The sequence below is a fragment of the Grampus griseus genome, assembly GCF_964374135.1.
Source record: "Grampus griseus genome assembly, chromosome: 3".
NCBI classification, from domain to species: domain Eukaryota; kingdom Metazoa; phylum Chordata; class Mammalia; order Artiodactyla; family Delphinidae; genus Grampus; species Grampus griseus.
This window is the reverse complement of record NC_139019.1, coordinates 34089377-34114503: the sequence shown is the minus strand read 5'-3', so window position 1 is coordinate 34114503 and position 25127 is coordinate 34089377. Positions and strand designations below refer to the sequence as shown.

At 37.9% G+C, this 25127-nt stretch overlaps 1 protein-coding gene and 1 pseudogene across 2 annotated transcripts in view; one reads left to right on the top strand and one right to left on the bottom strand.

Annotated features, from left to right (window-relative positions):
• PLCXD3 (phosphatidylinositol specific phospholipase C X domain containing 3) overlaps positions 1–25127 on the top strand; it is a gene marked incomplete at both ends in the record, with an annotated part of 183982 nt that overhangs the window by 36239 nt on the left and 122616 nt on the right. The gene's annotated exons all lie outside the window — the stretch shown is intronic.
• LOC309819793 (uncharacterized protein C1orf53-like) lies at positions 18435–18969 on the bottom strand (annotated as a pseudogene). The gene has a single exon. The product of its transcript is annotated as an uncharacterized protein C1orf53-like (transcript).

Genomic DNA, 25127 nt, shown 5'->3' with positions numbered 1-25127 from the left:
ACAGAGTGAAGTAAGTCAGGAAGAGGAAAACAAATACTGTATGCTAACACATACATATGGAATCTATAAAAAACAAAAAATGGTTATGAAGAACCTAGGGGCAGAACAGGAATAAAGGCACAGACGTAGAGTATGGACTTAAGGACACGGGAAGGGGGAAGGGTAAGGTGGGACGAAGTGAGAGAGTGGCACAGACTTATATATACCACCAAATGTAAAATAGACAGCTAGTGGGAAGCAGCCATATAGCACAGGGAGATCACGTCTGTGCTTTGTGACCACCTAGAGGGGTGGGATACAGAGGGTGGGAGGGAGATGCAAGAGGGAGGAGATATATGTATATGTATAGATGATTCACTTTGTTATAAAGCAGAAACTAACACACAATTGTAAAGCAATTATACTCCAATAAAGATGTTACAAAAAATAAGGATAATACCATGATTAATTTCAAGTATTTTGCATAATTTTTTAAGGACCATATTTTCTCTCTCTCTCCCTCCCTCTCTCTCTCTCTCTCTCTCTCCTTTTTCAGAGTACTAAGGACCAATATAATTTAACCATTTTATTATACAGGATTATAATTATTAGTATCATGAATTATTAAACTATATATCATGAAGAGATATTTGGAAAAGCATTGGTATGTTCACAGCTGTTTGTACATATACTTGCTGGACCAGATATCTATGTTTCTAAGTTCTTGTGTTTTATTGTTAGTGTTTTTTAATGTGGTAAAATACATACAACATAAAATTTACCATTTTAACCATTTTTAAGTATATAGTCTGTTGCATTAAGTATATTCATATTGTTCTGAAAACTATCACCACCATTCATCTCCAGAACTTTTCTATCTTCCTCTAGTGAAACCCATTAAACACTAACTCTCCCTTCCTCCCTCTTCCCATTCCCTGGAAACCACCATTCATCTTACTGTCTCTATGAATTTGACCACTCTAGGTATTTCATATAGGTGGACTCATATAATATTTTTCCTCTTTTGAATAGCTTATTTCAGTTAGCATGACGTTTTTAAGGTTCATCCGTGTTGTAGTACATGTCAGAATTTCTTTCCTTTTTAAGGCTGAATCATATTGCTTTGGATGTCTATATCACATTTTGTTTATCCATTCATTTGTTGATGGATACCTGTGTTGCTTCCACCTTTGGCTATTGTAAATAATTTGCTATGAATATTGTTCCACAAATATCTGTTCATGTCCCTGCTTTTACTTCTTTTGAGTCTATTCACAGAAGTGGAATTGCTAATTTATATGGTTAGTTCTATGTTTAATTTTTTGAGGAATCTTATTCTTGTAGTTTGATCTCTCTTGCTGCCTTTTCATTATGCCTATTTTCAAGAAACTTTCCCTACCTAGTTATACCTCTTTCTACTTTGCTGTTTATTTTCTCTTAGCTGAAGAGGGATTTAGCTAATTTGATTACAGTTGTGTTTAGAATAGAAGTAAATAGACTCTGAGGGACATTTAATTAAATAAAGTTCATAAGCTTTAGTATATAAATTTTATATTTATTTTATCACTGAAATGTTCTTTTATTTTATGTACTTTCAGGGTATATAATTGAACATGTTATTGATGGTGTTTTAGATAATTAAGTTCATAGGAGTAGTGACTTCTAGATAAGTAAAATATTATAGTTATTTGAATTCAGATTTCTTAATCTAGATATTAACTGTGTGATTATGTTCTGGTAATGGACCAAACATTGGATGATATTCAGAGCAGAACTATTTTTTGGAAATTCATGAATTATTATTAGTTATGGATGCTTATTATCTATCTGTGTCAGTCCCTAAGCACAAGTCTGGATTAGCGTGAGGAAATACTTAGTCCAGATGTTGAGTATAAAATGCAAATATAAGTCTTTGTGCACCTGCCAAAAACCAGAACAAAACATCATTGACTGGTGGTACAAATGGCCTTAATAATAGCCAGTGATCTCACTCAAAATAAATAACTACCAATAAATGACATGGCCACATGGAAAGGGGATATAATAATAATCAGTTTGTCACGATTATTAAATATTGTCTTTAGCCATGGTATATGCAAGTCATCCTAAGATAATTTCTCAATGGTGTGGTCTTTTGTTTTTGTTTTTTTTTTTTTAGTAATAACAACTAACATGTATTGAGCCCCTATTATGTACTAGACGCTGTGCTAAGTAGTTGATAGACTTTACTGTTAGGGCCCAGGGCAGGTGTCCCCAAAATATGCCTCAGTGGCATATATTTCTCCCATGTGAAAGCTGCCCTCCCTGTACTAGGAGGTAGAAAGACATCCTTGTTACAAACAAACCTTGTTGATTCTTCACTAATTTATTACCCAAGCCCAAACTTTGCTTAAATTCTTTACTAATAAATCACCTAATTAAGCACCAAAACCTCAATTTCTTTGTCCTGTCAGTTCCTCTCAAATTTATTGTTTCTTTGTCTAAAAAGTATAAAAGCTGCCTGCTTTGGCCACTTCTTTTTTTTTTAATTTTTTAATTGTGGTAAAAGTCACATAACATAAAACATACTATTTAACCATATTTAACTGTACAGTTCAGTGGCATTAGGTACATTCACATTGTTGTGCAACTCTCACCATCATCCATCACCTGAATTTTTCACCTTCCCAAACTGAAACTCTGTCCCTTTTAAACACTAACTCCCCATGCCTCTTCCCCACCCCACCGCCTCCCCGCCCCTTGGCATCTACCACTGTACTTTTTGACTCTATAAATTTGACTATTCTTGGTACCTCGTATAAGTGGAATCAACCAGTATTTGTCTGCACCTGATGCATATTGGAATGAAGTTTTTTTACTTTTTTAAAAAAATTCAAACAGAAAGTCACAAAAATTATACTCATCCTTATCAATTCATTCAGTCCCATGTAATTAATTATTTTTTCATCTTGATCTTTTGTTAGCACTTTTATGAATTCATCAGTTTTCCATTAGAGTTCTGAAAATGCTCATTCATTCAGTTCAGCAGTATAGTCAGTTACCAGAAACCTGTACTTGTCAGGGTCTTTTCCATGAATTCCTTGAAGATGAAACCCTCTTATAGGAACATTTTTGCAAAACATCAGAGTACACCCAGAACTCTCTGTAAATGACAAAAGACTTAAAAATGACCACGGTTAAAGATTTGATGGAAGTTCATAATAATAAAATTGACAAGGAAATTTAGTTATTTCTGAGATATACATTTTAAAGTAATAACTAGAATTATGACATAACATTACCCTCAGACTTTTGAGGGATTACCATTTCTAACTACTGCAGCATTTCAGCAAATTATCTTCCCTGAATCCTTGCCTTTTCTAGGCCAGCCAAACCACCCAGCCACTACTAGGTCCCTCATATTCCAATTCAGGTGAGGACATTTATCTTGGCTCCTGGTTATTTTCCTACACTCCCACTTGTGCTCTGGGTCCATGTTTCTATCCAAAGTCTACTTGGATTTTGACCCATTTGGCTTTATCTCCCATTTCCACTTGCCTTTCATACTGGATGACAGAGAGAAAAATAGACCTCTGCAAACTAAAATAGGAAGAATTATCTTCATTAGAAACTTCAAAGAAAGCAAAACCAAAATGGAAAAGACTTCCTTCTCCTGAAATGGAGAAGCTACTGTTTTTGAGGATTAGTCATAAGAAATCAGTATGTTCTCCCTCCTTATACTCATTCAATGACTATTTACCTTATAGAATTTACTAGACACTGCTAGGTATTGTGCCCACAAAAAATAAGATTGTCTCTATCCTTAAGTAGTTCATAGTTTCCTGGAGAAAGCACAAATATTTAAAACAATAATAATACAGTATGAACAAAACCAAAGTAGAGATATGCTTAGCTTCTGTGGAATGTATATATTGAGTCTCAAAGGATTAGTTTTCTTATCAGGAAAGGAAGTTCAAGGCAATTCCAGGCAGAAGGGTCAATACATGCAAAAAGCATCACATTGTCAAGTAATATGGCACAATCAAGGTATCATTAGTTGTTTGACACAAAGCAACATATTTGGAGATGAGATAGAGCAGTGAATAAGAGCTCTAGGAGAATGAGAGTTTCAGCTGGAGCCATCTTTTCACCTATGCCTAGTGAACAATGATAAGGTGAATGTAAAATATCACGTGGTGAGAAGAACTGCCAAGTAAGACTTCATACTGGAGTAGCAATAAGTCTGGGGAATCCCATATCACTGCATTCCTTGATCTTCAGAACTGGGACCTCTCAGGTTTCCCTTTATAGGGTCCCCAGCTCCAGGCACTTCATAAAAGGCTGACTCTGAGCAATGGCTTAGTTACTTAGTATTAATTTAGCTTCATTTTTTTGTGTACTAAATTTTTAATGTAAGAGTGGCTTTGGATTAGCTTCTCAATCCAATTGGTGGTCTTACTCCAACTTTTTATATGAGGTACAAATGAGTTTCTTAATACAAAATCCCAGAATTAAACTGGCTTGACCTCAGGGACTCTAACTGCCACCACCTGGCAGAGAGGGAAACATAACACATTCTCTGGTAGGGCAGGGTGTCTACTGAGAGACGGGCAAGCTAATTGTGATAGTCCTTCCTGCACCCTTCATGGGGAGGACTGCAGAAGTATGTGGAGATAGGCCAGAAACATCAGAAGTGAGGGAGGAAGTTCTCTCCCCTCATATACTCTCTGCTCAAGTGTCTATAGGACTTGAGCTTTTATCTTTCCCCATAGTCCTCCAAAGGACTTAAGTTATGCCTTGAATCATAGTTCCTATGATCCATCCTGCTATCCAGTTGGACACCAGGATACTGCCCCTATCTCAGCTTTCTTTCCTTGTTTTCTATTTAAACTTCCCCCAATTGCCTTCTGGGTTTGTCTCAGCTACCTAACCTGCCCACAAAGCCTAAGAGCCAAGTATTGTTTATGATGGGTGATTTCAATCAATCTTTCTAAGCTCTTATTCCTTTAGAGGGCAGATCGTGGTATGTATGATTCACTGTGGTACAAAAAAATTGTTTCCTTGGGCTAGCTGTAATTGAACTTTTCTTATGTTCAGAGTTCTTGTCTTTGAAATTTCAGGGTTGGACTAGATGCTTCCCAGGATCCTGGAGACTGTTTTATCTTATGACTCTGTAGCAGCTTGAAATGTTGAAATACCTTCATCCCTCCTGTATCTACTTGGCGTAGCCTCATTATGAGCAGAGGATATTTCCCTACCTCTTGATTTCAGAATTGGCCATATGACTTGCCGAGAATAGGGGCAGAAGTTACAGTATGCAAGTTCTGAGTCTTAAAGAGGTCTCCCTCTTTCATTTCTGCCATTGTTGTGATAGTAGCTTTCTCTGGGTAGCCTGCCAGCCCCAAGAGGAAGCCAAGAGATATGTGGAGTAGAACAACACAAGCCATTGCTGTCTGAAGTCAAGCCTTCTCAGCCACTTGAAACTTGTGAAGAAGTAAAGGCTTATCGTTGTGTGCCACTGAGATTTTGAAGTCATTTGTTACGCAGTATTATTATGGGAATACCTAACTGATTCAGCCTCCATGGTTGCAATGTTTTGCACATAGCAGACTTGATAAATATTGATTGAATGATGCTGTTATTGAGAATTGTTTTATTGTACCTGTTTTGCATGAAGCACAAGGGTCAAAATAAAATGCCTCTGAATCACAGCTATCATCAATCCAAAGTGCAGTGGCCAGGGATTCTTAAAACTTTTCTGTAAGGGAAAGTGGAGTAGTAGTGACCCAGTGCTATATTTTGCCAGACATTTCTTAAAGTGCTGTTAATCCTGCAACTACACCCAACCCCACTTCTAGCCAGTGCATGTCTGTCACCAGTCCTTAGAGACCCCACTCCTTGCAAGCTCCCTTCAGAAGGTTCTCAAGTGACTTTGTAATTTTCCCAGCTGGTTGTATTGGGCCATTTTGTCCTAGATCATTTGGGGGAGAAAAGAGAGACTGCTAAAGAGATGAAGGCTTTTAATGAGACTCTTTTCACTGGAGTCTTTATAAATTAGGTCAGTTACAATCTGATAAAAGCAAGGGATAGTCTGTAGTGGATAATTAGGAAACTGCACTGAGATATAGGACAGCCTCTTCAAAATGACTTCTAATACCTACATGAGTTTCTTTTGAGCAAGCGGCAATGCTGAGAAATCCAGAATTTGGAAGTTGCTGTGGTACAAGGAGGCTGGATCTTAGGGATCATGGAAGAGACATCTTGATCCTGAGTACTATTTCAGGCCAAAGATCTGAGAAAAGATGTACCTGATTCTTTGAAGTGTGCTTCAGAAAGAATCGGGTAATGTCACAGGTGTATTTAGCAACAAGGATGCCGAAACTCAGAGTAGATAACTGGCCCAAATTCTCTCTACTACCCAGTGCATCCTTGTTACTTTCTATAATGTCATGCTAATGAAGTATGTTGTTGATTTTTTATTAATCAGCTATAACAAGCACTGTACTGTACTAAGAGATAAAAGGATTATTGCCTATTATAGAAACTCCAACTAATACCAGTAACAAGTACCATTTCTTGAGTTCTTACTTTGAACTAAATGATTTTTTAATCTATACTATTTCATTTAATTTTCATAATTTTACTGTAAGGATAATAACATTATTCCCATTTTTCAGATGAGGAAATTGAATCCCAGAGAAAAAAAGTGATTTTTCTCCAAGTTCACGGGACCAGAAATATAAAACATGGGCTCTGGCTTTTAGAAAAGGGAGTTTTCTCAGGATGACAGGTATAGAAAAGTGATATGTGGGAGATGAGAACAGTACAAGCGGCATAAGTTTGGTTAGGAGAAGGAGGCCTTGAACATGATGGGTCTAGAGGAGGGATCTCAAACTTCTTCTGTAAAGGGCTTTGAGGGCCATATGATCTCTGATGCAACTACTCAACTCTGCCATGTAGCACAAAAGCAGCCACAAAAAATATGTAATCAAATGGGCGTGGATGTGTTGTATTAAAACATCATATATGGACACCCAAATTTGAATTTCTCAAAATTTTAATATCACAAAATATTATTATTTTGTCTTTTTAAACTATTTAAAAATACAAAGCCATTCTTAGGATGCAGGATGCACAAAAACAGATGGCAGGATAAATTTGCCTTGTGGTTTGTAGTTTGCTGATTCCTGGTCTAGTGTCTAGTAGTACATTTGTATACATATGCATATGTTTAATGAATTAATTAAATTTTTGTAGCAGGAAATGAAAAGAACATTGTCACTGAATACTGGTTAAATAGGAAAATCTATAGAAACTATATTTTGTATCCATGTCAGAATCAGTGGAAGATTGAGGTATTATGCATTGTTACGTCCTGCAGAATAATTTTTGACCTTTACTAAAAGCCTTGATGAGAACTTTGAGATTTTCTTAATCTTTCTGTACTTTAGTTTTCTCCTCTGTATAATGTGGATAATAATAATACTTATTCTCTGTGTCAGGTTCCCTGAGACTAACCCCAGGTTCAATGCCTCACTAGGAAGAATCACAGGACTCAGGATATGGTGATACTCACAGCTATGATTTACTACAGTGAAAGGATACAAACTAAAAATCATAACAGGAAAAGGCACATAGAGCAAAGTCTAGGAAAACCAGGCACAAGCTTCCAATAGTCCTCTCCTACTGGAGTCACACAGGACACGCTCAATTCTCTCAGCAAGTCATGACAACACGTGTGAGATGTTGCCAATCCGGGCAGTATATAAGAGACTCAGTACCTAGGGTTTTGATTAGAGGCTGATCATGTAAGTGTCCTCTGCCTGGCATGTATCAAGCTCTAGACACCCAGAAGGAAAGCAGGTGTTCAACATAAACCGTATTGTTTATACAAACAATTTAGGCACAGGGAGCTACTCTTATCAATTCTGGAAAGGGTGGGAACCCTCCTGAAATCCAAGTTCCTAGATACCAGTCAACTGTGAAATTTGTAGGTAGACCTTTCAAAGAATAAAACTCAAGATGCCTAGTTAACTCTTTTCTGCATGCTCTCCCAAAGTGGGGAGGATTAAAATGAGATAATGTATTAGGCTTACATAATTCTTCGCAGAGAATGAGCCCACAAAACAGTATATTTTACTCTCAGCAGATTAACCAGGAGGCAAAGAGGGATAAAGAGAAAGTTTCAGAGGGTTGCAGAAATGGCATGATCTTTTGTGGATATATTTGTGTGTTATGAATCATTACACACCCATATAACCACATGGGAAAATGTCATTAATTCCATCTGTCAAGTTGTAGCAATTAAGAATATGATCTTCCCAGGAATCTCTTGAGTGTTATGCCTTATTGGCCAAAGAGATACTTAGAGAGGTCCACACACAAGAGACAATGTCATCCTGATGTACAGAATTCCCATGATAGTGGAGGATACTCATACTCATGTACTTCTAAAACTTTGCAGATTTGTTTGAAATTAACAAAGAAGAAGGGACCTTTTGCTCCAAGTTTCCACTGAAGGTGACATCCAAATTATTGTACAGTAGTAGCTGACAAGTTTACTTCTGTGGACTCTTTCATTATGTGCCTTTCTCCCTACTAAGGAAAGCTGAATATGGAATGGATCTACTACCAGTTCCGTCATTGTATTGCTCACAACTGGCACCAAGAAAGGATGATAAATTTACTATCACACATTTATTGTGCTTTGTATGAGGGAGTAAGTCATTACTTTGTTTTGTGCTGTAGAAACCCCAGTGTCTCTAAATTGATTCATTAAAGACCCAAGATGTCAAAGTTCCTCTTTTATTCTGTTGCAATATTGTTAATCTTCAATTACCCGCCAATGCATTTTCCACTTTATGGCTACTTTAGATGCTAATTTTTAATACCAGGCAGATTTTCTCCAGCCATCCGGAATATTTTCCTTCATGTGCAGATTTTTTTAGACAATAGAAAATGCTTTAGAAAGTAAAACATTTAAAAATAAATTTTTGGCATAAAATATCATACAAATCGTTAAGGAGATAGAAGAGGCTTATAGTTTCATTTATTTTTTTGGATTATCCACAATCTTGATGCTGCTATTTGGGTCAATCATGAGTTTTTTCTAAACACATGTGTTCTTAAAGGAAAACAAAAAAATTATTCTGTTCTTTACACTTAATAAACCAATTATCTCTTAATAATAGAGATGTAACTTATGAATACATTAGTATCTGCAATGAACAGTTTTTCCTTCTTTGGTCAGCTAATGAATCTCCTGAGTATTGAGAAATTGGTACCAAGCTAAAGATCATCAACTCTCTAATAATGCGGTGCTTTTCTGACAAAACTATAACCTCCAAACCTTCACTGCTTCTTAAAAGGCAGAGCTTTAGGCCATTGCAATGTCATCTCTCAGAAAGAGAGTGACACGGCCTGCCTATCCTGGAATGAGATTCATGTTATTTTACTATATAGCAATTATGGTCTAGATTGTTTAATTATTTTCTTTTTAAGAATCTGCTTTAATTATTTGAGGACTTTAAAGAAATCCACTTGGGTGAAAACTCAATAATATAGCCATTTCCATTTCTATCATGTACAATTTAACATAGTTTATATGCTTCTTCATGATCTTAAATCTCTTACTCAGTTTTGTAGGCAAGGAAATCTTAGGTCATAAGAAAAATGGTATTTAATTAGACAATGAAGAGAATAAATGCTTTATTCAATTCTTAGACCTCACTCTACTTACCAAATGGTTCAGAAACCAGTCAGGGCAGCTTGGATGCAGTCAGTGGTGCTTACAGGATTAACTGCCTGTTCCTAGACTGTACAGAATGGCAGAAGCATTGAGTTTGAAAAAGTAAGAAACAAACTGCTTCAACAGTAAATCTTTTGTACCCAGATAAGGCATCCTTTATTCAGGGGCCTGCTTAAGTATATCATTTGATTTGAAACTTTCAGTTGTGAGCTCATTATATTTAGCAACTTACATTTTAAGTGAGAAGTAGATCCAGGTTTTAATTTTGTGACATTGTTCTGAGATTAGCCCGGGGGCTTGGAGTCTTGGTTGTCACGTGAATAGTGAAGGAGATGGGATAATCATTCAAACACAGCTATATAGAGAGGGCAACAAGAAGTAAAGCAATGTGAAAGGGAAGTGCCCTACCTCATTTTGGTTTTGCTGACAAATATTTCTATATGTAGTAATAGGAAAGACCATGTTTAGGTCTGACACATAATCATATTGGTATTTAACCTGGGTTATAACTGAGAGATTAAATCCCGTGGGCAAGTTGAAGGTCAATCTCAATATTAAAACCTTGGTTAGTGAAATAGAGATGGGTTTCATTTATCTTCAAAGATGTGCTTTACAAAATGTTCCTACCTTATTGATTCAACTAGATTCAAGATCAAACTCATTTTATTGAAGTCCATGTAGGTTTGTTGCAGGTGTTAAGTTATCCAATTAAAATCTGACATTAGGTTAACTGTCACTCTCAGTATGAACTCACTTTGAGACTTGCTTTTACCTAGGAAGTCCACTTCTAGGAATGTATCCTACTGATATGCTTGTACATTTGCAAAGTGATATATGTATTGATACTAAGATGTTTCAGCATTGTTTGCAGTAGTAAAACATTGGAAATGACTTAAATATCTATCAGGAGGGGTCTGTTTAAATAGTTTATGTTACAGTGAAATACTCTGCAAGCATTAAAAAAATACTAAGACAGCTCTATATGTCCAATGTGGAATGATCTTCACAGTATTTTAAATGAAAACTACCGTGAAGAAATCTATATTATGTGCAGCCATTTGTGTTCAAGAATATTTTTAATGCTTATGTATGAATATATATTTATATATATGCTCAGAATGCATAGTTATCTTTGGAAAAATACACAGTAATTGGTAACAATCATTAGCCCTTGGGAGGTGAAAATTTGTTGGAGACCGGGGATGAGAGGGAGATTTAAATTTTACCATTTATGTCATTTTAGATATTTCAACTTTTGTAAGGTGTGTGTATTATCTATTCAAAACATTGTTTTAAAAAATTCACCTGCCTATGAAGAGCAAATGGACTTGTCACCTATTCTCTGGAATACTTTATTCATTTCCTATCATCACATTTATCAAATGGTCTCCTGTTAAGGATCTTCTGTTGAATCTCCTTGCTAGTGTGTGAGCTTCTTAAGCCTAGGATCATTTTATGCATTTTAACACACTCGGGATCTAAAATGTCTGGCCTGTGGTAGGGGTTCAATAATGTTTGAATGAATGTATGCATTTTTATATGCCATTATTCTCTTCATTTATTGTTTTCAATTTTTACTTTATCATTTTATGATAATTTTGTAAACAAAGTAATAGCTAAAAATTATATAGTACAAAAGCTTATACTGAAAAGTGGAAGTCTCCTGTCCCCACCCTGTCCCTTTTTGTAGAGAAAAACCACTCAACTTCTTTCAAGCTACACTTTATGATATTTACCTTCTTATCTCTAAATAATAACCTTATATTGATACTTACTGATTTGTCAGTTTTAGTCACCATCTTTTGACTTTTTTGGTATAGTATACTTGAGGACTACTTACTCACTGACTCCTACTGACTCCCATCTCCACCCCTTTTTCTCTCATTATAATTATATTACCATTTTTGGTTAAATCGATTAGCTGCTATTTACATTCCTATGACTAGGTAACTATTTTTTACTACTAAGCCAAGTAATGATATGATTATATTTCATAAAGTTTTTTTTGTTTTACTAAAGTTAAAGGTTGCATTTTTTAAAGTTTTTGTTTTCTTTATGCTTATGGCTATTGTGTTCCAAATACAAAGATTTGTCACTTGCTTATAATATTTTTTCTAAATGCTCACAGTTCCAAACAGTGCATCAGGTCCAGTTTTACCTGGACACCTCATTCCTGAGCCCTCCAACCTCATGCCCTAGTATGGATTACTCTGTAGATTTGATGTGCAGCTGTTATCTGGACTTACCATTTCTGAACCTGTGTAAAAAATATATATATATATAAATATATATAATATATATATAAATATATATTATATATATAGATGATAGATATATAGATAAACTTCCTATATTCTGTGTACTAAGTCCGTATCTTCCATGATATTATAAAGATAATAATGTTACTATGTAGCATTTATTTTTTGCCAGGCACTGTTTACATGCAAGGACTCACTGAATGCTCATGAGTTAGGTATTATTATTATCTCCATTTTACAGATGAGGAAATTGGGGTAAGTAGCAGTTAGTTTTCTTAATGGCACACAGCTAGAAAGTGGAAGAGTCAATATTCAAACCCAGGATTCTGATTCCAGGATCTGTGCCTTAATCATTTTAATATACTGCCTCTTTTTCTCAAGATATGTCTTCATTACATATTAAAGAGTTATTTAGAGGGTAAAGCTTTGAATCCTTGCATGTCAGAAAATGTCGTTATATTATGTTCATGATTGATTGATATATTAGCTAGGTATGGAATTTTGTTTTAACTCAGAATTTTGGAAGCATTATCTTTTAGCATCAATGTTACTTTTAAGAAATAAAATGTCATTTGACTTCCTGTGTATGACCTGTTTGTAAATAACCTCTGTAACCTCTTAGGAACTCCTCTTTATCTCTAGAGTTTTGAGCTCTGATGATGATTTCCTTTTATTCATTCATTTTGTTGGGTAATCGGTGGCCCTTTCAATCTATAAACTTTATGTTTTTAGGACTCCAAAATTTTCCTTTTTGCTTTTTTACTAGTTTCCTTCCTGTTTTTTTGTTTGTTTGTTTATCTGTTTCTTTACAATATAAAGTCTTATTAGTCTGTGTCCTTAGAGATTCCTTTTCTCATTTGTTTTGAGTCCCTCTCTTTCATGCTGGAGACTTCATTCAAATATCTGGTGATCTTGGATGTCCACTCATATTTACAAATGAAAGCGCAAAGAGATTTATTGTAAGTTCGATGATGATAATGATGATGATGATGATATATGTTGGAGGCTTAGGGATGAAGTTCATTTATCAACTCTTAGGATTCACTCCAAGGTGATCAGATGGTAGCACGTCTGTTCACTGAGGTAGACATCTTCCCTGCTCGTTTTGTGGAAGAATTTATTGTTTTTTTCCCTCAGAAGCTCTGCAGGTTATCCAGAAAAGAATATTCTAGTCTTTTGTCTGTTTAGGCTTCTAACATTAGGGGAACTAGACCAGTAAGGGAGCTGGGATTCCCACTGTTGAGTGACATTTTCCCACCTTCAGTTTCCACCATACGCATGCCCCTCCTAGATCCATTCCTCCAGAGCAGTCTTTGTTCTTCCTCCACTGTGGGATGGAAACCTTGCCCGGCTGTATCGGAGGAAGGAAGAGACCTAACTACTCTGATTCATAGAGTTTTGACTAATGTTACCTTCATTTCCAGCTTGTCTCCTCATTGCATCTTCCAAGATACTTGTGCTTCTGAACCTTATGCTTTTTCAGGGTTCTGTGGAATGACTGTCTTTCTTTTTTTGTTTGTTTGTTTTTTACATCTTTACTGGAGTATAATTGCTTTACAATAGTGTGTTAGTTTCTGCTTCATGAAAAATTGAATCAGTTATACTAATACATACGTTCCCATATCTCCTCCCTCTTGCATCTCCCCCGCTCCCACCCTCCTTATCCCACCCATCCAGGTGGTCACAAAGCACCAAGCTGATCTCCCTGTGCTGTGCGGCTGCTTCCCACTAGCTATCTATTTTACGTAGTGTATATATGTCCCTGCCACTCTCTCACTTTGTCACAGCTTACCCTTCCCCCTCCCCATATCCTCAAGTCCATTCTCTAGTAGGTCTGTGTCTTTATTCCCGTCTTACCCCTCGGTTCTTCATGACATTTTCCTTTTCTTAGATTTCATATATATGTGTTAGCATACGGTATTTGTCTTTCCCTTTCTGACTTACTTCACTCTGTGTGACAGACTCTAGGTCCATCCACCTCACTACAAATAACTCGATTTCGTTTCTTTTTATGGCTGAGTAATATTCCATTGTATATATGTGCCACATCTTCTTTATCCATTCATCCAATGATGGACACTTAGGTTGTTTCCATCTCCTGGCTATGGTAAATAGAGCTGCAATGAACATTTTGGTACATGACTCTTTTTGAATTATGGTTTTCTCAGGTTATATGCCCAGTAGTGGGATTGCTGGGTCATATGGTAGTTCTATTTGTAGTTTTTTAAGGAACCTACATACTGTTCTCCATAGTGGCTGTACCAATTCAAATTCCCACCAGCAGTGCAAGAGTGTTCCCTTTTCTCCACACCTTCTCCAGCATTTATTGTTTCTCGATTTTTTAATGATGGCCATTCTGACTGGTGTGAGATGATATCTCATTGTAGTTGTGATTGGCATTCCTCTAATGATTAATGATGTTGAGCATTCTTTCATGTGTTTGTTGGCAATCTGTATATCTTCTTTGGAGAAATGTCTATGTAGGTCTTCTGCCCATTTTTGGATTGGGTTGTTTGTTTTTTTGTTTTTGAGCTTCATGAGCTGCTTATAAATTTGGGAGATTAATCTTTTGTCAGTTGCTTCATTTGCAAATATTTTCTCCCATTCTGAGAGTTGTCTTTTGGTCTTGTTTATGGTTTCCTTTGCTGTGCAAAAGCTTTTAAGTTTCATTAGGTCCCTTTGTTTATTTTTGTTTTTATTTCCATTTCTCTGGGAAGTGTGTCAAAAAGGATCTTGCTGTGATTTATGTCCTAGAGTGTTCTGCCTATGTTTTCCTCTAAGAGTTTGACAGTTTCTGGACTTACATTTAGGTCTTTAATCCATTTTGAGTTTATTTTTGTGTATGGTGTTAGGGAGTGATCTAATCTCATACTTTTACATGTACCTGTTCAGTTTTCCCAGCACCATTTATTGAAGAAGCTGTCCTTTCTCCACTGTACATTCCTGCCTCCTTTATCAAAGATAAGGTGACCATATGTGCATGGGATTATCTCTGGGCTTTCTATCCTGTTCCATTGATCTATCTTTCTGTTTTTGTGCCAGTACCATACTGTCTCGATTGCTGTAGCTTTGTAGTATAGTCTGAAGTCAGGGAGCCTGATTCCTCCAGCTCCGTTTTTCATTCTCAAGATTGCTTTGGCTATACGGGGTCTTTTGTGTTTCCATACAAATTGTGAAATTTTTTGTTCTAGTTCTGTGAAGAATGCCAGTGGTAATTTGATAGGGATTGCATTGAATCTGTAGATTGCTTTGGGTAATAGAGTCATTTTCACAATGTTGATTCTTCCAATCCAAGAACATGGTATATCTCTCCATCTATTTGTATCATCTTTAATTTCTTTCATCAGTGTCTTATTATTTTCTGCATGCAGGTCTTTTGTCTCCTTAGGTAGGTTTATTCCTAGGTATTTTATTCTTTTTCTTGCAATGGTAAATGGGAGTGTTTTCTTGATTTCATTTTCAGATTTTTCATCATTAGTGTATAGGAATGCCAGAGATTTCTGTGCATTAATTTTGTATCCTGCTACTTTACCAAATTCATTGATTAGCTCTAGTAGTTTTCTGGTAGCATCTTTAGGATTCTCTGTGTATAGTATCATATCATCTGCAAACAGTGACATCTTTACTTCTTCTTTTCTGATTTGGATTCCTTTTATTTCCTTTTCTTCTCTGATTGCGGTGGCTAAAACTTCCAAAACTATGTTGCATAAGAGTGGTGAGAGTGGGCAACCTTGTCTTGTTCCTGACCTTAGTGGAAATGCTTTCAGTTTTTCACCATTGAGGATGATGTTGGCTATGGGTTTGTCATATATGGCCTTTATTATGTTGAGGAAAGTTCCCTCTATGCCTACTTTCTGGAGGGTTTTTATCATAAATGGGTATTGAATTTTGTCAAAAGTTTTCTCTGCATCTATTGGGATGATCATGTGGTTTCTGTCCTTCAGTTTGTTAATATGGTGTATCACGTTATTTGATTTGCATATATTGAAGAATCCTTGCATTCCTGGAAAAACCCCACTTGATCATGGTGTATGATCCTTTTAATGTGCTGTTGGATTCTGTTTGCTAGCATTTTGTTGAGGATTTTTGCATCTATGTTCATCAGTGATATTGACCTGTACTTTTCTTTCTTTGTAACATCTTTTTTTATTGTTGTTGTTGTACGTGGGCCTCTCACTGTTGTGGCCTCTCCCGTTGCAGAGCACAGGCTCTGGACGCGCAGGCTCAGCGGCAATGGCTCATGGGCCTAGCCGCTCCGCGGCATGTGGGATCTTCCCAGACCGGGGTACGAACCCGTGTACTCTGCATCGGCAGGCAGACTCTCAACCACTGCGCTACCAGGGAAGCCCCTTTTTGTGACATCTTTGTCTGGTTTTGGTATCAGGGTGATGGTGGCCTCATAGAATAAGTTTGGGAGTGTTCCTCCCTCTGCTATATTTTCGAAGAATTTGAGAAGGATAGGTGTTAGCTCTTCTCTAAATGTTTGATAGAATTCGCCTGAGAAGCCATCTGGTCCTGGGCTTTTGTTTGTTGGAATATTTTTAATCACAGTTTCAATTTCAGTGCTTGTGATTGGCCTGTTCATATTTTCTATTTCTTCCTGGTTCAGTCTCGGAAGGTTATGCATTTCTAAGAATTTGTCCATTTCTTCCAGGTTGTCCATTTTATTGGCATAGAGTTGCTGTAGTAATCTCTCATGATCTTTTGTATTTCTGCATTGTCAGTTGTTACTTCTCATTTTTCATTTCTAAATCTATTGATTTGAGTCTTCTCCCTATTTTTCGTGATGAGTCTGACTAATGGTTTATCAATTTTGTTTATCTTCTCAAAGAACCAGATTTTAGTTTTATTGATCTTTGCTAGCATTTCCTTCATTTCTTTTTCATTTATTTCTGATCTGATCTTTATGATTTCTTTCCTTCTGCTGACTTTGGGGTTTTTTTTGTTCTTGTTTCTCTAATTCCTTTAGGTGCAAGGTTTGGTTGTTTATTCGAGATGTTTCCTTTTTCTTAAGGTAGGATTGTATTGTTATAAACTTCCCTCTTAGAACTGCTTTTGCTGCATCCCATAGGTTTTGGGTCATCGTGTCTCCATTGTCATTTGTTTCTAGGTATTTTTTGATTTCCTCTTTGATTTCTTCAGTGATCACTTTGTTATTAAGTAGTGTATTGTTTAGCCTCCATGTGTTTGTATTTTTTACAGGTCTTCTCCTGTAATTGATATCTAGTCTCATAGCCTTGTGGTTGGAAAAGATACTTGATACAATTTCAATTTCTTAAATTTACCAAGGCTTGATTTGTGACCCAAGATATGATCTATCCTGGAGAATGTTCCATGAGCACTTGAGAAAAATGTGTATTCTGTTGTTTTGGGGTGGAATGTCCTATAAATATCAATTAAGTCCATCTTGTTTAATGTACCATTTAAAGCTTGTGTTTCCTTCTTTAGTTTCATTTTGGATGATCTGTCCATTGGTGAAAGTGGGGTGTTAAAGTCCCCTACTATGAATGTGTTACTGTTGATTTTCCCTTTTATGGCTGTTAGTATTTTCCTTATGTATTGAGGTGCTCCTATGTTGGGTGCAAAAATACTTACAATTGTTGTATCTTCTTCTTGGATTGATCCCTTGATCATTATGTAGTGTTCTTCTTTGTCTCTTCTAATAGTCTTTATTTTAAAGTCTATTTTGTCTGATATAAGAATTGCTACTCCAGCTTTCTTTTGGTTTCCATTTGCATGGAATATCATTTTCCGTCCCCTTACTTTCAGTCTGTATGTGTCTCTAGGTCTGAACTTGGTCTCTTGTAGACAGCATATATATGGGTCTTGTTTTTGTATCCATTCAGTCAGTCTGTGTCTTTTGGTGGGAGCATTTAATCCATTTACATTTAAGGTATTTATCAATATGTATGTTCCTATTCCCATTTTCTTAATTGTTTTGGGTTTGTTATTGTAGGTCTTTTCCTTGTGTTTCTTGACTAGAGAAGGTCCTTTAGCATTTGTTGTAAAGCTGGTTTGGTGGTGCTGAACTCTCTCAGCTTTTGCTTGTCTGTAAAGATTTTAATTTCTCCACGAAATGTGAATGAGGGCTTCCCTGGCGGCGCAGTGGTTGAGAGTCCGCCTGCCGATGCAGGAGACACGGGTTCGTGCCCTGGTCCGGGAAGATCCCACATGCCGCGGCGCGGCTGGGCCCGTGAGCCATGGCCACTGAGCCTGTGCATCCGGAGCCTATGCCCCGCAACAGGAGAGGCCACAGCAGTGAGAGGCCGGCGTACGGCAAAAAAAAAAAAATCTGAATGAGATCCTTTCTGGGTAGAGTAATCTTAGTTGTAGGTTTTTCTCCTTCATCACTTTAAATATGTCCTGCCAGTCCCTTCTGACTTGCAGAGTTTCTGCTAAAAGATCAGCTGTTAACCTTATGGGGATTCCCTTGTGTGTTATTTGTTGTTTTTCCTTGCTGCTTTTAATATGGTTTCTTTGCGTTTTGAGGGGTTTTTTTTTTTTTTGGATTAAGGTTTTATTTATTTTTTTAATAAGTCTCAATTAGATGGAGAACAGAAATGAAATTCTTTTCAAACATAAAAATGTGAATTGAGTTGCTTCTTTTTGGATGGATCTTTAACATTGACTTGACCATATGGACAGTGTCTGCAGGTAGACCTGCAGCATCTGCCTCTCTGCAAGTGGGCCAGCCGGGTGAGCACCATGTAGCCGGTAGCTGGGTCCACGAAGTTCAGCCGGCCAGCCGCGGAGGCGGCTGCGTGAAGCTCCGAGACGCTCTGCCGCTGTTAACTCTTTGCTCTCCGGACGCCTTGCTGCTCCCTCTGGTCCACCCTGTGAGTCGGGCCCAGAGCCGCCGTGGTCTCCCTGCAAAGAGGAGCAGAAGGTGAAGCTGAGGCGCTGTCGGAATCCTTCTCCGACTCGGGGCAGTTCTGGCGGCGGGGCAGGGGATGGCTGCCTCCCGAGTGTAGCGCCCGCAGACCCCGGGACCTGCCAGGCCGCCATGGCTGCCGCCTGTGGGAGGCGGGGCCAGTTTTGACAGTTTGATTAATATGTGTCTTGGCATGTTTCTCCTAGGATTTATCCTGTATGGGACTCTGTGCTTCCTGGACTTGATTAACTATTTCCTTTCCCATATTAAGGAAGTTTTCAACTATAATCTCTTCACATATCTTCTCAGTCCCTTTCTTTTTCTCTTCTTCTTCTGGAACCCCTATAATTTGAATGTTGGTGCGTTTAATGTTGTCCCAGAGGTCTCTGAGACTGTCCTCAGTTCTTTTCATTCTTTTTTCTTTATTCTGCTCTGCAGTAGTTATTTCCACTATTTTATCTCCCAGTTCACTTATCCGTTCTTCTGCCTCAGTTACTCTGCTATTGATCTCATCTAGAGTATTTTTAATTTCATTTATTGTGTTGTTCATCATTGCTTGTTTCATCTTTAGTTCGTCTAGGTCCTTGTTAAATGTTTCTTGTATTTTCTATATTCTATTTCCAAGATTTTGGATCATCTTTACTATCATTATTCTGAATTCTTTTTCAGGTAGACTACCTATTTCCTCTTCATTTGTTAAGTCTGGTGGGTTTTTATCTTGCTCTTTCATTTGCTGTGTGTTTTTGTCTTCTCATTTTGCTTATCTTACTGTGTTTGGGGTCTCCGTTTTGCAGGTGCAGGTTCGTAGTTTCTGTTGTTTTTGGTGTCTGTCCCCAGTGGCTTAAGTTTGTTCAGTGGGTTGTGTAGGCTTCCTGGTGGGGGGGACTAGTGCCTGTGTTCTGGTGGATGAGGCTGAATCTTGTCTTTCTGGTGGGAAGGTCCACATCTGGTGGTGTGTTTTGTGGTGTCTGTGGCCTTATTATGATTTTAGGCAGCCTCTCTGCTAATGGGTGTGGTTGTGTTCCTGTCTTGCTAGTTGTTTGGCATAGGGTGTCCAGCACTATAGCTTGCTGATCGTTGAGTGAAGCTCAGTGCTGGTGTTAAGATGGAGATCTCTGGGAGACTTTTGCCATTTGATATTATGTGGAGCTGGGAGGTCTCTTGTGGACCAGTGTCCTGAAGTTGGCTCTCCCACCTCAGAGGCACAGCACTGACTCCTGGCTGTAGCACCAAGAGCCTTTCATCCACACAGCTTAGAATAAAAGGGAGAAAAATTAGAAAGAAAGGGAGAAAGAAAGAAAGAGGATAAAATGAAATAAAATAAAGAAAAAATAAAGTTATTAAAATAATTATTAAGAAAAAAAATTTTTTAAAGAAAAAAAAAAAAAACACGGACTGATAGAACCCTAGGACAAATGGTGAAAGCAAGCTATACAGACAAATCTCACATGGAAGCATACACATACACACTCACAAAACGAGGAAAAGGGGAAAAAAATAATAAATCTTGCTCTCAAAGTCCACCTCCTCAATTTGGGATGATTAGTTGTCTATTCATGTATTCCACAGGTGCAGGGTACATCAAGTTGACTGTGGAGCTTTAATCCACTGCTTCTGAGGCTGCTGGGAGAGATTTCCCTTTCTCTTCTTTGTTCGCACAGCTCAAGGGGCTCAGCTTTGGATTTGGCCCCGCCTCTGCGTGTAGGTCGCCTGAGGGTGTCTGTTCTTCGCTCAGACAGGACAGGGTTAAAGGAGCAGCTGACTCTGGGGCTCTGGCTCACTCAGGCCTGGGGGGGAGGGAGGGATGCCGAGTGCCGGGCGAGCCTGCAGTGGCAGAGGCCGCCGTGACGTTGCACCAGCCTGAGTGGCGCCGTGCGTTCTTACTGGGAAGTTGTCCCTGGACCACGGGACCCTGGCAGTGGCAGGCTGCACAGTCTCCCCGGAAAGGAGGTGTGGATAGTGACCTGTGCTCTCACACAGGCTTCTTGGTGGCGGCAGCAGCAGTGTTAGCATCTCATGCCCGTCTTGGGGTCCGCGCTGTTAGCCGCGGCTCACACCCATCTCTGGAGGTCCTTTAAGCAGCGCTCTTAATCCCCTCTCTTCGCGCACCAGGAAACAAAGAGGGAAGAAAAAGTCTCTTGCCTCTTCGGCAGGTCCAGACTTTTCCCCAGACTCCCTCCCGACTAGCCATGGTGCACTAACCCCCTGCAGGCTGTGTTCACGCCGCCAACCCCAGTCCTCTCCCTGCGCTCCTACCGAAGCCTGAGCCTCAGTTCCCAGCCCCGCCCGCCCTGGCTGGTGAGCAGACAAGCCTCTCAGGCTGGTGAGTGCCGGTCGGCACGGATCCTCTGTGAGGAAATCTCCCCGCTTTGCCCTCCGCACCCCTGTGGCTGCGCTCTCCTCCGCGGCTCCAAAGCTTTCCCCCTCCGCCACCCGCAGTCTCCGCCCGCGAAGGGGCTTCCTAGTGTGTGGAAACCTTTCCTCCTTCACAGCTCCCTCCCACTGGTGCAGGTCCCGTCCTTATTCTTTTGTCTCTGTTTATTCTTTTTTTCTTTTGCCCTACCCAGGTACGTGGAGAGTTTCTTGCCTTTTGGGAGGTCTGAGGTCTTCTGCCAGCGTTCAGTAGGTGTTTTGTAGGAGTTGTTCCACGTGTAGATGTATTTCTGGTGTATCTGTGGGGAGGAAGGTGATCTCTGCGTCTTACTCTTTCGTCATCTTCCCCCTCTGTCATCTTTCTTTTTATCAGTATACTCTCTTCAGGCCCTTGGGTTTCGGTTCCCTCTGCTCTTCTAAATTATTTATAATTAATTCATCTACTTTTCATTTCCAGATATCTCTGTTTCCTTTCATATTCTCATTATTCTTATAATTTTTACATCTCTTTTTTTTTTAGTTTGGATTGGGAATAAAGGTAAACACACATATTTAATCTAAATTCATTCCTCATCATGTATTTTTAAGTGCCTTGGCTAGTGATATCATTGGACAGAGCTACCTGTCTTCATCACACCAAAGAGGCCATTGTTGAGATCTTTCCAAACTAGCTCTTATCAGCCCATTATCACTTTTTGTCCTACGATTCTCATTCTTCATCTCACCCAAGAGAAGCAAGGCATTTAAAAAAATAGAAACTCTGGATAAACTATTGGCACCTAAGACCTTTCAATTGAGTAAAGGAATATGGTAAGTGAATTTATGACTCACAACACCAAGAAAAGTAATGAAAACAACATATGATACAGAAAGAACATTTTCCTACCAAAATGATATATTAATATGGCACAGATGAAAATATACCCTAATTTCTTCTCACTTGTTATTTAATCGATAGTAAGTTTTTTTTAAAAAATTATTATTGCAGTTTTATAAAAATGAAACTATAATAATTTTTTTCTAGTATGTGTAATTTTTTTCCCACATTGCTAGATTTAATTATGAACTTTATAAGCATTTTTTAGATGTGCTTTTTCTGTCTGCTCAACTTTCTTACACATTTGAAAATACTTTTCTGTGAAATTTTTAAAAACAATTTTCTGACCCTTAAATTCTATACATAGTATTTTAAGATCATATTCTTTTTAAAATTTTCATTCTATTTAGAGACTACAACACTTGAGAAGATTAGAAAAAGAGGGCATGAAAGAGAGCAATACTTGTTTTAAGTGTCAGTTAATGAGATCGAAGGAGAAACATGAAAATAATGGGTTTCCTTTTGTGTCTGTAGAAGGATAAGGGGAGAAAAGGAAGGAAAAACTTAATTGGGTAGTTTTTTTTTTTAATTCAACATCTTGTTTTTGTGGGATAGGAAAATTTGGGGCTTAAAAACTCTTAGCCAATTTCATAGCAGAGATATATTTTCAAATTGAATTGAGGGGAATGTTCTTTTGAGGTTAGTAAGAAACATCAATAAGGGAGCTGAGACAGCAGCTTTTACCCCAAACTATTCCAAACGTCAAGAGCAGAGCTAAGAATAGAGGTTTGTAATGGCCAGTCCAGTTTTCAGACCACAGACAAATGCTCCCTTGTCCCCATGCCTGCTTAGAGCATCATTTTAGAATATGCAGTGGTTGAATATCTCTAAAGAGACTGTGAGTCACTTCCCTACTCAACCTCAATTTTCTTTTTTATTTCCCTGGTTGATTATTGTGTTGAAAGCAAAGCTGAGGCAAAGACCAAGCACAAGGTTTCTGATTCAAAGGGTGAACCGAGAATTGAGCACATGTCAAATCCTCTCCTATCTGGTCCAAACTCATAAAAAAATACTGGATAAATACTTATAAAAATTTAGAAAACACATAAATATTTCAAACTCTGGGAAAGGGAAGTCTCTGGAGACCACAAGTAGAAATACTTTTTTGAAAAAAGAGAGAAACCCATGGACATAAGTAGGTACTGAAGTTTAAGAACATTACATCATCTGAGTTTCCCTAACAGGGCCTGAATGCTGAGCACTACACCACCAATGCTGGGGCCTCCATGAAACTACTTTGGATTTACATAAAAGATGACCTCCCTGGGTCCTGAGAATGTCAATATGATGAAAAACATGCAATAAGTTTAGCAGGCTTAGGAATCTATTTACATCCCCCAACTTAGGAAACATTGAAGAATCTGAAAAATAAAATAAATACTTTTAATATCTTTTAAAACATAAAGAATTGAATGGGAACACCAGAAAATTACAGGGGATAATAAAACAAGAATAAGAGATAATGAAACAAAAAAGCAGATGTATTGAAAATTACCATTAGAATTCTTAGAACTTAGTAGTTATTGAAATAAAGAGAAACACAATTACATGCATTGAGTAGAAGACTGGAAATAGTTGAGGGGAGACTAATGAACTAGAAGAACATAGCCCAAAGATATAGAAAAGAAAAATGTGAAGGAAGAACTAGGAGACATAGAAGATTCAGAAAGTCCAACATACATGTGCTACAAATTCAGAAAGGAGGAAATACAGAGAATGGAAGAGGAATAGAGTTTAAAAAGATTATGGTTGAGAATTCCCCCAAACATAAGACATAAATCTAAGACTGGGAACACCTTCTGGGTACTGAGCTAGAAAAATGATGACCAGTGGAAGCTAAAGGAGAAACTTTTGAAAGTGGAGACTGGAAGTAAATATAATTTTTACCCAAACATTTTATTTCATCATCTCACTGCTATTTCTAGCATGTGTCTAGAGCAAGGCCTGTAGCAAAATTGCTAATAAAAATTTTACATTAAAAAGTGTTGTCACTGATTTTGTTGCATTTCCAAGGATTTAGAAAGCTTAATTCTCTTTGACAGGACAAGTATCTGAAGAGGAAGGTAGCTCTGAAAGTGAATGCTATGATGGGTGGAAAAGAAGGAAGCCCAAGGAAAACCAAGCCTAATAGTGGTTAATGCCAATGCACAATTCAGAGAAGCTTACAGCTAATACAGCTAATAGTGCTACAGCAGTACAGGGACACCTGCCATGGTCAGGAATATAAGCCTTGTGTTATGGTTATTTAAATTCTGGGGAAAACATGGAGCCTTGGCATCCAGAAAGCAAGCCCTGGAAAGATCCCTAAAAAGTTGCAAACACGTATTAGAGATAGAAAGGTAACACTAAGACAAATATCAGAAATGTGAATCTCGTAGCAGCAGAAGCAAGTACAATATGACAAGTTCTTTTTTAGGTGGGACTGGTGTTTAGATGAGACCACAACTGTTTTATACAATTGGTTATAAGATACACAATATATAAACCTTCCTCAAAGCCAAGTTTGCTCAGAGTTCTATGCATGTTGTTTCCAGTTTCTCACTTTCCATTCTTTTTCCTTCTCTAATCAGTTGGCTGCTGCCCTCACTGTTCTGCTAAAAATGCTCATTCTAGTTCACCATAAATTTTAAAATCAGCATCTCAGCATTATTTCACAAAGTTGAGCACATCATCTTTCTTTAAGAAGACAGTTTATTCTGCAGGCTTCTGCTACATGATACTGTCATGGATTTTTCTCCTACCTCTTGAGCCATTCTTCCTCAGCCCTCCTCTACTCTGATTTCTAAATATTAGATTTAGGCTTTGTCTTGTACCCTCTTCTCCTTTCACTCTATATGCTCACTCTAGACGAGACACTACCTATATGCAAATAACTCCCAAATTTATATTTCCAGTCAAGATCTTTCATCTGCGTTCCAGGACTATCCAACTGCCAATATGCCATTAGATTGTCTCACAGGCTTTGCCATGTCAGGATCTGCCCTTTGGTTAACTTGACTGCTTTTTTCCCCCGCAAACGTGATCAGGATAAAATGTCAACCA